An 8,350-nucleotide genomic window follows, 5' to 3' on the forward strand; every position below is an offset into this window, starting at 1 on the left:
ACTAGGCCATCACCCTGATACCAAAACCAGACAAAGATATCACAAAATAAAGAAAATTATAGACTAATATTACTGATGAACATAGATGCAAAAATCCTCAAAAAAATATAGCAAAGAGAATCCAACAACACATTAAAAGGATCATACACCATGATCAAGTGGGATTTACCCCAGGGATGCAAGGATTGTTCAGTATATGCAAATCAATCAATGTGATACACTATATTAATAAACTGAAAAATAAAATCCATATGATAATCTCAATAGATGCTGAAAAGTTTTTGACAAAATTCAACACCCATTTATGATAAAAACTCTCCAGAAAGTGGGCATAGAGAGAACCTACCTCAACATAATAAATGCCATATATGACAAACCCACAGCAAACATCACTCCCAATAGTGAAAACTGAAAGCATTTCCTCTAAGATCAGGAACACGACAAGGATGTCCATTCCTTGCCATTATTCAACATAGTATTGGAAGTCCTAGCCACAGCAATCAGAGAAGAAAAAGAAATATATGAAATACAAATTGGAAAAGAAGAAGTCTAAAACTGTCACTGTTTGCAAATGACATGATACTATACATAGAATATCTTAGAGAAGTAACCAGAAAACTACTAGAACTAATCAGTGAATTTGGTAAGGTTGCAGTATACAAAATTAATGCACAGAAATCTCTGGTATTCATATACACTAACAATGAAAGATCAGAAAGAGAAATTAAGGAAACAATCCCATATACCACTGCAATAAAAAGAACAAAATACCTAGGAATAAACCTACCTAAGGAGACCAAATACCTGTACTCAGAAAACTATGAAATACTGACAAAAAATCAAAGATAACATAAACACATGAGAGATATACCATGCTCCTGGACTGGAAGAATCAATATTGTGAAAATGACTATACAATCCAAAGGAATCTACAGGTTCAATGTAATCCCTATCAAATTACCAATGGCACTTTTCACAGAACTTGAACAAGAAATTTTACAATTTGTATCGAAACACAAAAGACCCTGAATAACCAAAGCAATTTTAAGAAAGAAAAATGGAGCTGGAGGAATCAGGTCCCTGACTTCAGACTATACTAAAAGCTACAGTAATCAAGACAATATGGTACTGACATAAAAACAGAATTATAGATCAATGGAACAGGACAGAAAGCCCAGAGATAAACTGACACACCTATGGTCAACTTATCTTTGACGTAGGAGGCAAGTATATACAATGGGGAAAAGACAGACTCTTCAATAAGTGGTGCTGGGAAAAATGGACAGCTGCATGTAAAAGAATGAAATTAGAACATGCTCTAACACCATACAAAAAAATAAACTCAAAATGGATTAAAGACCTAAATGTAAGGCAAGACACTATAAAACTCTTAGAGGAAAACATAGGCAGAACACTCTGACATAAATCACAGAAAGATCTTTTTGACCCTCCTCCTAGAGAAATGGAAATAAAAACAAAAATAAACAAATGGGACCTAATGAAACAAAATCTTTCTCACAGCAAAGGAAACCATAAACAAGAGAAAAGACAGTCCTCAGAATGGGAGAAAATATTTGCAAACGAAGCAACTGACAAAGGATTCATCTCCAAAATATATAAGCAGCTCATGCAGCTCAATATCACAAAAACAGACAACCCAATCCAAAAAAGGGGTGGAAGACCTAAAGAGACATTTCTCCAAGGAAGACATACAGATGGCCAACAAATACATGAAAATATGCTCAACATCACTATCATTAAAGAAGTGCAAATCAAAATTATGGTGAGGTATCACCTCACACTGGTCAGAATGACCATCATCAAAAAATCTACAAACAATAAATGCTGGACAGGGTGTGGAGAAAAGGGAACCCTCCTGCACTGTTGGTGGGAATGTAAATTGATATAGCCACTATGGAGAAAAGTATGGAGGTTCCTAAAAAACTAAGAATAGAACAGCCACATGACCCAGCAATCCCACTATCCCTGAGAAAACCATGATTCAAAAAGAGTCATGTACCACAATGTTCATTGCAGCACTATTTATAACAGCCAGGACATGGAAGCAACCTAAATGTCTGTCAACAGATGAATGGACAAAGAAGATGTGGCACATATATACAATGGAATATTACTCAGCCATAAAAAGGAATGAAATTGAGTTATTTGTAGTGAGGTAGATGGACCTAGAGTCTGTCATACAGAATGAAGTGAGTCAGAAAGAGAAAAACAATTACTGTATGCTAACGAATATACGTGGAATTTAAAAAACAGTACTGACGAACCTAGTGTTAGGGCAAGAATAAAGACGCAGACATAGAGAATGGACTTGAGGGTATGGGGGGGAAGGGGAAGCTGGGATGAAGTGAGAGGGTAGCATTGACATATATATACTGCCAAATGTAAAATGGATGGCTAGTGGGAAGTTGCTGCATAGCACAGGGGGATCAGCTCGGTGCTTTGTGACTACCTAGACGGATGGGATAGGGAGGGTGGGAAGAAGGCTCATGAGGAGGGGATATAGGGATATATGTATACATATAGCTGATTCCCTTTGTTGTACGGTAGAAACTAACACAACATTGTAAAGCATTTATACTCCAATAAAGATGTGAACAAAAAAATCCTGAACAACAACAACAAAAAACAACTTAATGGATAAAGAAGATGTGGTACATATATATAATGGAATATTACTCAGCCATAAAAAGAGAATGAAATAATGCCATTTGCAACAATGTGGATGGACATAGAGAATACTGTGTTAGTGAAATAAGTCTGACAAAGAAATACAGATACTCTATGTTATCACTTATATGGAAGAACAGCTTGTTCTTTTTAACTAATAGCCTATCGAAATTCACATCTTCTCTTGAGACACTGCTACTGAGTCAGAACAGGATTTCCCACCTGCCATTCAGCTTTCTTTAGGAGTCCAGCGTCTGACATACATCAATTTAAGTTCCAACCAGCTCAAGATGATCAACAAGTCCACGTGTGAAACTAAGACCACCACCAAGTTAGCCATTTTAGAACTAGGTAGAAACCCTTTTGACTGTACCTGTGGCATGGGAGACTTTTGAGAATGGATATCTGAACATCACAATTCCCAGATTGACAGATATCATTTGCGCCAGTCCTGGGGATCAACAAGGCAAGAGTATTGTGAGTCTAGAGCTCACAACTTGTGTTTCAGATACCATTGTGGCAATATTCTGTTTCTTCACATTTTTTGTCACCATCTCAGTTATGCTGGCTGCCCTGGCTCATCATTGGTTTTACTGGGATGTTTGGTTTCTCTATCATGTGTGCTTAGCTAAGGTAAAAGGCTACAGGTCTCTTTCCACATCCCAGACTTTCTACGATGCTTACGTTTCTTATGACACCAAAGATGCCTCTGTCACGGACTGGGTGATCAATGAGCTGCACTTCCACCTGGAAGAGAGTGAGGACAAAAATGTGCTCCTCTGTTTAGAGGAAAGGGATTGGGACCCGGGACTCGCCATCATCGACAACCTCATGCAGAGCATCAACCAAAGCAGGAAAACAATATTTGTTCTAACCAAAAAGTATGCCAAAAACTGGAACTTTAAAACAGCTTTCTACTTGGCCTTGCAGAGGCTAATCGATGAGAATATGGATGTGATTGTCTTTATTCTGCTGGAGCCAGTGTTGAAGCACTTGTATTTGAGGCTGTGGCAGAGGATCTGCAAGAGCTCCATACTCCAGTGGCCTGACAAGCCCTAGGTGGAAGGCTTGTTTTGGCAGAATCTGAAAAATGTCGTCTTAACTGCAGATGACTCATGGTATACCAATCTGTACATTGAAGGAGGGAATTATACAAGGGTATAAATAAATACGCTTGTATTTACACAAGGAAGTGGGAAACACTGGAGACATTTAAGAAGCCTCCTTACCACACTTTCTTTTCAATATCTGAGCATTTTTACATTCCTAGTGAATAGTTTCGATGTGTTAATTTTCTGTTGATACTTATTATATACCCATGGCTATATAGTTTTAATGGTGCTGCATTAGTTTGTCTTTTACAGTTATTTATTACAAATACTGACTTCAATATTTCACTTCTAAAATTTAGATAGTATTTGAATCCTGAGGTGAACTGAGTTTTTAAAGTGTTTTCTAGTTCTTATCTATTTTTTAAAATGGTTACAGCTAAGTTACAATCCTTTAGTATATCTGTCAATTGCCATTACTGTAAATCTTAAAATTAATGATTAAAAATGGTATAGTTCTCATAATTACTATATGACAAGAATACAGTTAGGAGACAGACCTGTAATATAAAAACAATTCTCATTTCTACTGGATTTTTTGAGACTTCCTTTTCTGTTTTTTGGAAGAAATCACAATGGAATCAATTTTCATGATATTTTTACATTAACATAATTATTAGTACAGAAATTAACTTAATCTTACTTTTTGCTCAGGAGTCAGAAAACTAGGATATCTACTCCTTATGACTCTTTACATAATTTTCCCAAATGAAATATTATTGGGCTTTCTACTCCCTGTAGTTCCTCCACCACTGTCTATAGCACCTCTATCCACAAACAACAACATGAATTTTAAAGAGGCTTAATATGAAATTTACCTGAGAATGACTAGGCATTATCTCAGGACAAAAAAAATTAAATTCCTTCAGAAGGAAAAAACAAACAAACTTCCCATATATCTTCCTTGCTTAAATATAGTTTCCAAGTAACCCTGTACAATGAATTATTTTTAATATTTGTTTCTAAGGAAGTGAACAAAATGGTGTTCCATAGTCTTACTTAATATGGACAAAATGACAGTTGGTGCAAGTTTGTCAATGTAAATTTTAGTTGTGTCACTGTTTTGTTACCATGATAAATTTATAGGAGGATATTTGTAATTGTGTTGTTGAAGCCAAGAGACACATATATCTAAACTCTAGATCATTCCATGAGGGGATATATTAAGAAGAATATGAGGTGCAGTAAAAACTCATCTCTGTTGATAATCTGGTCTTTAGCAGAAATTCATTCCTCTGTTCCCTGATAGTTGATGACAAGTAAATGTAGATTTTTTTCCCATAGCATTAGTAATTGAGAATCTATGCCCTTTGACAATGTTATGTTGACAGGATCAAAAGTTAATGAAAATAGTAAAGAGTCTTTTTACCTTCTCCTCAGCAGACATCTTTTGTTTTTGGCTGCGTTGGGTCTTTGTTGCTGTGCATGGACTTTCTCTAGCTGAGGTGAGCAAGGGCTACTCTTTGCCGCGGTGTGTGGACTTCTCATTACGGTGGCTTCTCCTGTTGTGGAGCATATGCTCTAAGTGCATGGGCTTCAGTAGTTGTAGCACACTGGCTCAGTAGTTTTGGCTTGTGGGCTCTAGAGCACAGGCTCAGTAGTTGCAGCACACGGGCTTAGTTGCTCTGTGGCATGTGGGATCTTACTGGACCAGGGCTCGAACCCATGTTCCGTGCATTGGCAGGCGGATTCTTAACTACTGCGCCACCAGGAAAATCCCTTAGTAGACATCTTAATAAAGTGATGATAGTGAAACCAGTGGTTAATTAAAAACGTTCGTTCTGGGCTTCCTTGTCGGCGCAGTGATTGAGAGTCCGCCTGCCGATGAAGGGGACACGGGTTCATGCCCCGGTCCAGGAAGATCCCACATGCCGCGGAGCGGCTGGGCCCGTGAGCCACGGCCATTGAGCCTGCGTGTCTGGAGCCTGTGCTCCGCAACGGGAGAGGCCACAACAGTGAAAGGCCTGCGTACCGCAAAAAAAAAAAAAAAAAAAAAAAAAAAAAAAAAAAAATTCACTCTGGAAACTCAATTATTCCTCACTGAAGACACTGGCATGAAAAACAGAACTGTAATTAATTGTGGCAGAAATGGAGAAGGGATTTGGTAGCAGTCTCTGCCACAACTTAGAAGTTTTCAGCTTGTATATTTAAGCCATTAATTGCTTTTACCATAGAGAAGCATAGTTTTACAGTACTGCTCTACATTTTATTCTTTTCACTTATTTCTTAGAGTGTATATTTTTCTTTTTAAATAGTGGCTTAGTACTGTCTTATAAGAGTGTACCATGAGGTATTTTTCTGGTCTTCTATTGCTGAACATTTATTGCTTCCAATATTTTGATGTTACCAACAATTCTATGATACTTATGTCTTTGTGTTCACATGACACTATGTTTATCAAATAAAGTTGTTTAGAGCAGTGGTACTAAAAAATGGTCTGCAGATTGATGCTGGTTTCTGAATTAGATGTTACTGGGTTTTGATGAAATAAATAGAAAAATTGAGAGGTTTATATCGATTTGACATGAATATGACATCCATGTTCAGAGGTTAATGACCCATTGAACATTTTTAAAAATCTGGTCTTGGGCTTCCCTGGTGGCGCAGTGGTTGAGCCTGTGCGTCCGGAGCCTGTGTTCCACAACGGGAGAGGCCACAACAGTGAGAGGCCCATGTACTGCAAAAAAAAAAAAAAAAAAAATCTGGTCTTTCACCAGATAGTTTGAGAAGTACTGGTCTAGAAGTGGAATTACTGGGTCAAAGAGCTTATGTATTCTAAATGCTTATGGAACCTGCCCAACTGTCTTGGTAGAAAGAGTTGATGGATGACAGAGTCAAAGAAGAATTGACAATTGTCATTTAACAAAATAAAATAGACTGTGTGCTCAGAGTCCATCTTGAGTTTCCTTCTTGAGTAATTAGTAGAAGTGATCAGTTGGCATGGATTTGGCCTGCCATTCAAAACAGGCTGTGTGCACAGGTGTGATGTAAAAGTCTCCAGCCCTCCTGGTAGTGTGGGGTCTGTTGGGAAGCAGGAGAGAGGGTTAGGAAAGCATATTTAGCATATGCAGTGCTTTGATCATACAAACTACACAATACAAGATTTCACTCAATGATTATCCATGGAATGAACTGTGAGAAAACCCATGGGGATGTATTGTTGAAGATAAGCTTTACTCCACTTGATGTGATCCATCAACTGAGTAATGACGGAGACAGGGAGTGATACCTGGTGGCAGGAGGGGAGAAGCCTGAGACAGCAAAGATCTGCCATGTGGCCCATGACAGAGATTCACTTCATTGATTTTTCATGATCTCTGACCTGCAATAAGACTGTATGCAGGATCTGCTTCCATAAAGCTCCAGACATAGGTCTCCCTGATGCTGTTAAAAATCTGCCTAACATCTTCTCATGGAAATGCTAGGGTTTCTTTGCTCTGAAATCTTCCTCAATGTTAAACTACTAGGCAAACCAAGAGCTTCCCACTGTCCTCAGCAAAGGACACATAAGTTAGAGGCAAGGTAGAGGAAAATTGAAGAAAGATAGAGGAAAGGTAGAATCTTCTTGTTCATGGGGGAAGAATCTGTCAGGATGGAGTTTTATCAGCACCCTGGGGAGTCCTACCCAGAGAGATCCTTCTCTGCACACCCAGTACCATTTCCTGCAAAGTGGAGACTCCATCTCAGAAGGACGTCTCAACTCTTTTGATGCAGCTAGTTCCTACTCAAATATTCTACACTGTTCATGCAAGAGAAATTAAGTGAGCACCTACTGTGTGCACTAGATGTCAGTGTGTCAAAGCACGCTTTTGGGGAGTCATTGAACCAGTGGTGACTTGCCTGCCCTCCCCTCTCCAAGACCAGGCCTCAGGAGAGCATGTTTCCTTGGTGTGAAAGAGGGGAAGGAAGAGAGGGCTGTGGGAAGGAGCAGCTGTGTTCCAGCAGTCAACATCTGTGTGTGTGAAGGACTCTCTAGGAGGTCTGCCAGGCCTCTATGCTCCAGCTGGTCCTACCACAGTACTGGAAACCATCCACACAATGCTCGTTGCTACATGCTATAGGAGCCAAGCATTAACACTTTAGCTATAATTAGATCCTCAGACCCCCTTCTACTGAGATAGAATAGGCCTCACACATTCCAAACCTCTTCTTCCTCAAGGCCACACACTCATTCTTCCCTTCACTAAAGTGAGGCCTAACAAAAAGATAAAATTATCATGTTTGGTATCTCTAAGTTACATTTCTCTTCAATTTAGTATTTGTACTTTAATGAATGCTGAACAACCAGTATATGCAAAAAACATTGTTGAGTCCTAAAATGGGCTTAAAAATGGCCAAGATCCATTGGCTGATAAATAGATAAACAAAATGTGATATAACAACACAATTGGATATTCGTCAGCCATACTAAGGAATGCAGAACCTGAAAAATATTGTAGTTAGTGATAAAATCCAGGCACATAGTATGATTCCATTAATAAAAATCTCCGGAGTAGTCAATTCCATGGAGATAGAAAATAGATTAGCTGACATCAGGAGTTGGAGGGTGGAAT

General features: G+C 38.6%; 1 pseudogene across 1 annotated transcript; it reads left to right on the top strand.

Moving 5' to 3' along the window:
• The first annotated feature begins 2,802 nt into the window (after positions 1 to 2,802).
• Positions 2,803 to 3,852, top strand: LOC309978891 (toll-like receptor 8; annotated as a pseudogene). The gene has a single exon. The product of its transcript is annotated as a toll-like receptor 8 (transcript).
• The last annotated feature ends 4,498 nt before the right edge of the window (positions 3,853 to 8,350 follow it).

This window comes from Leucopleurus acutus (genome assembly GCF_964270905.1).
Source record: "Leucopleurus acutus genome assembly, chromosome: Y".
NCBI lineage: Eukaryota > Metazoa > Chordata > Mammalia > Artiodactyla > Delphinidae > Leucopleurus > Leucopleurus acutus.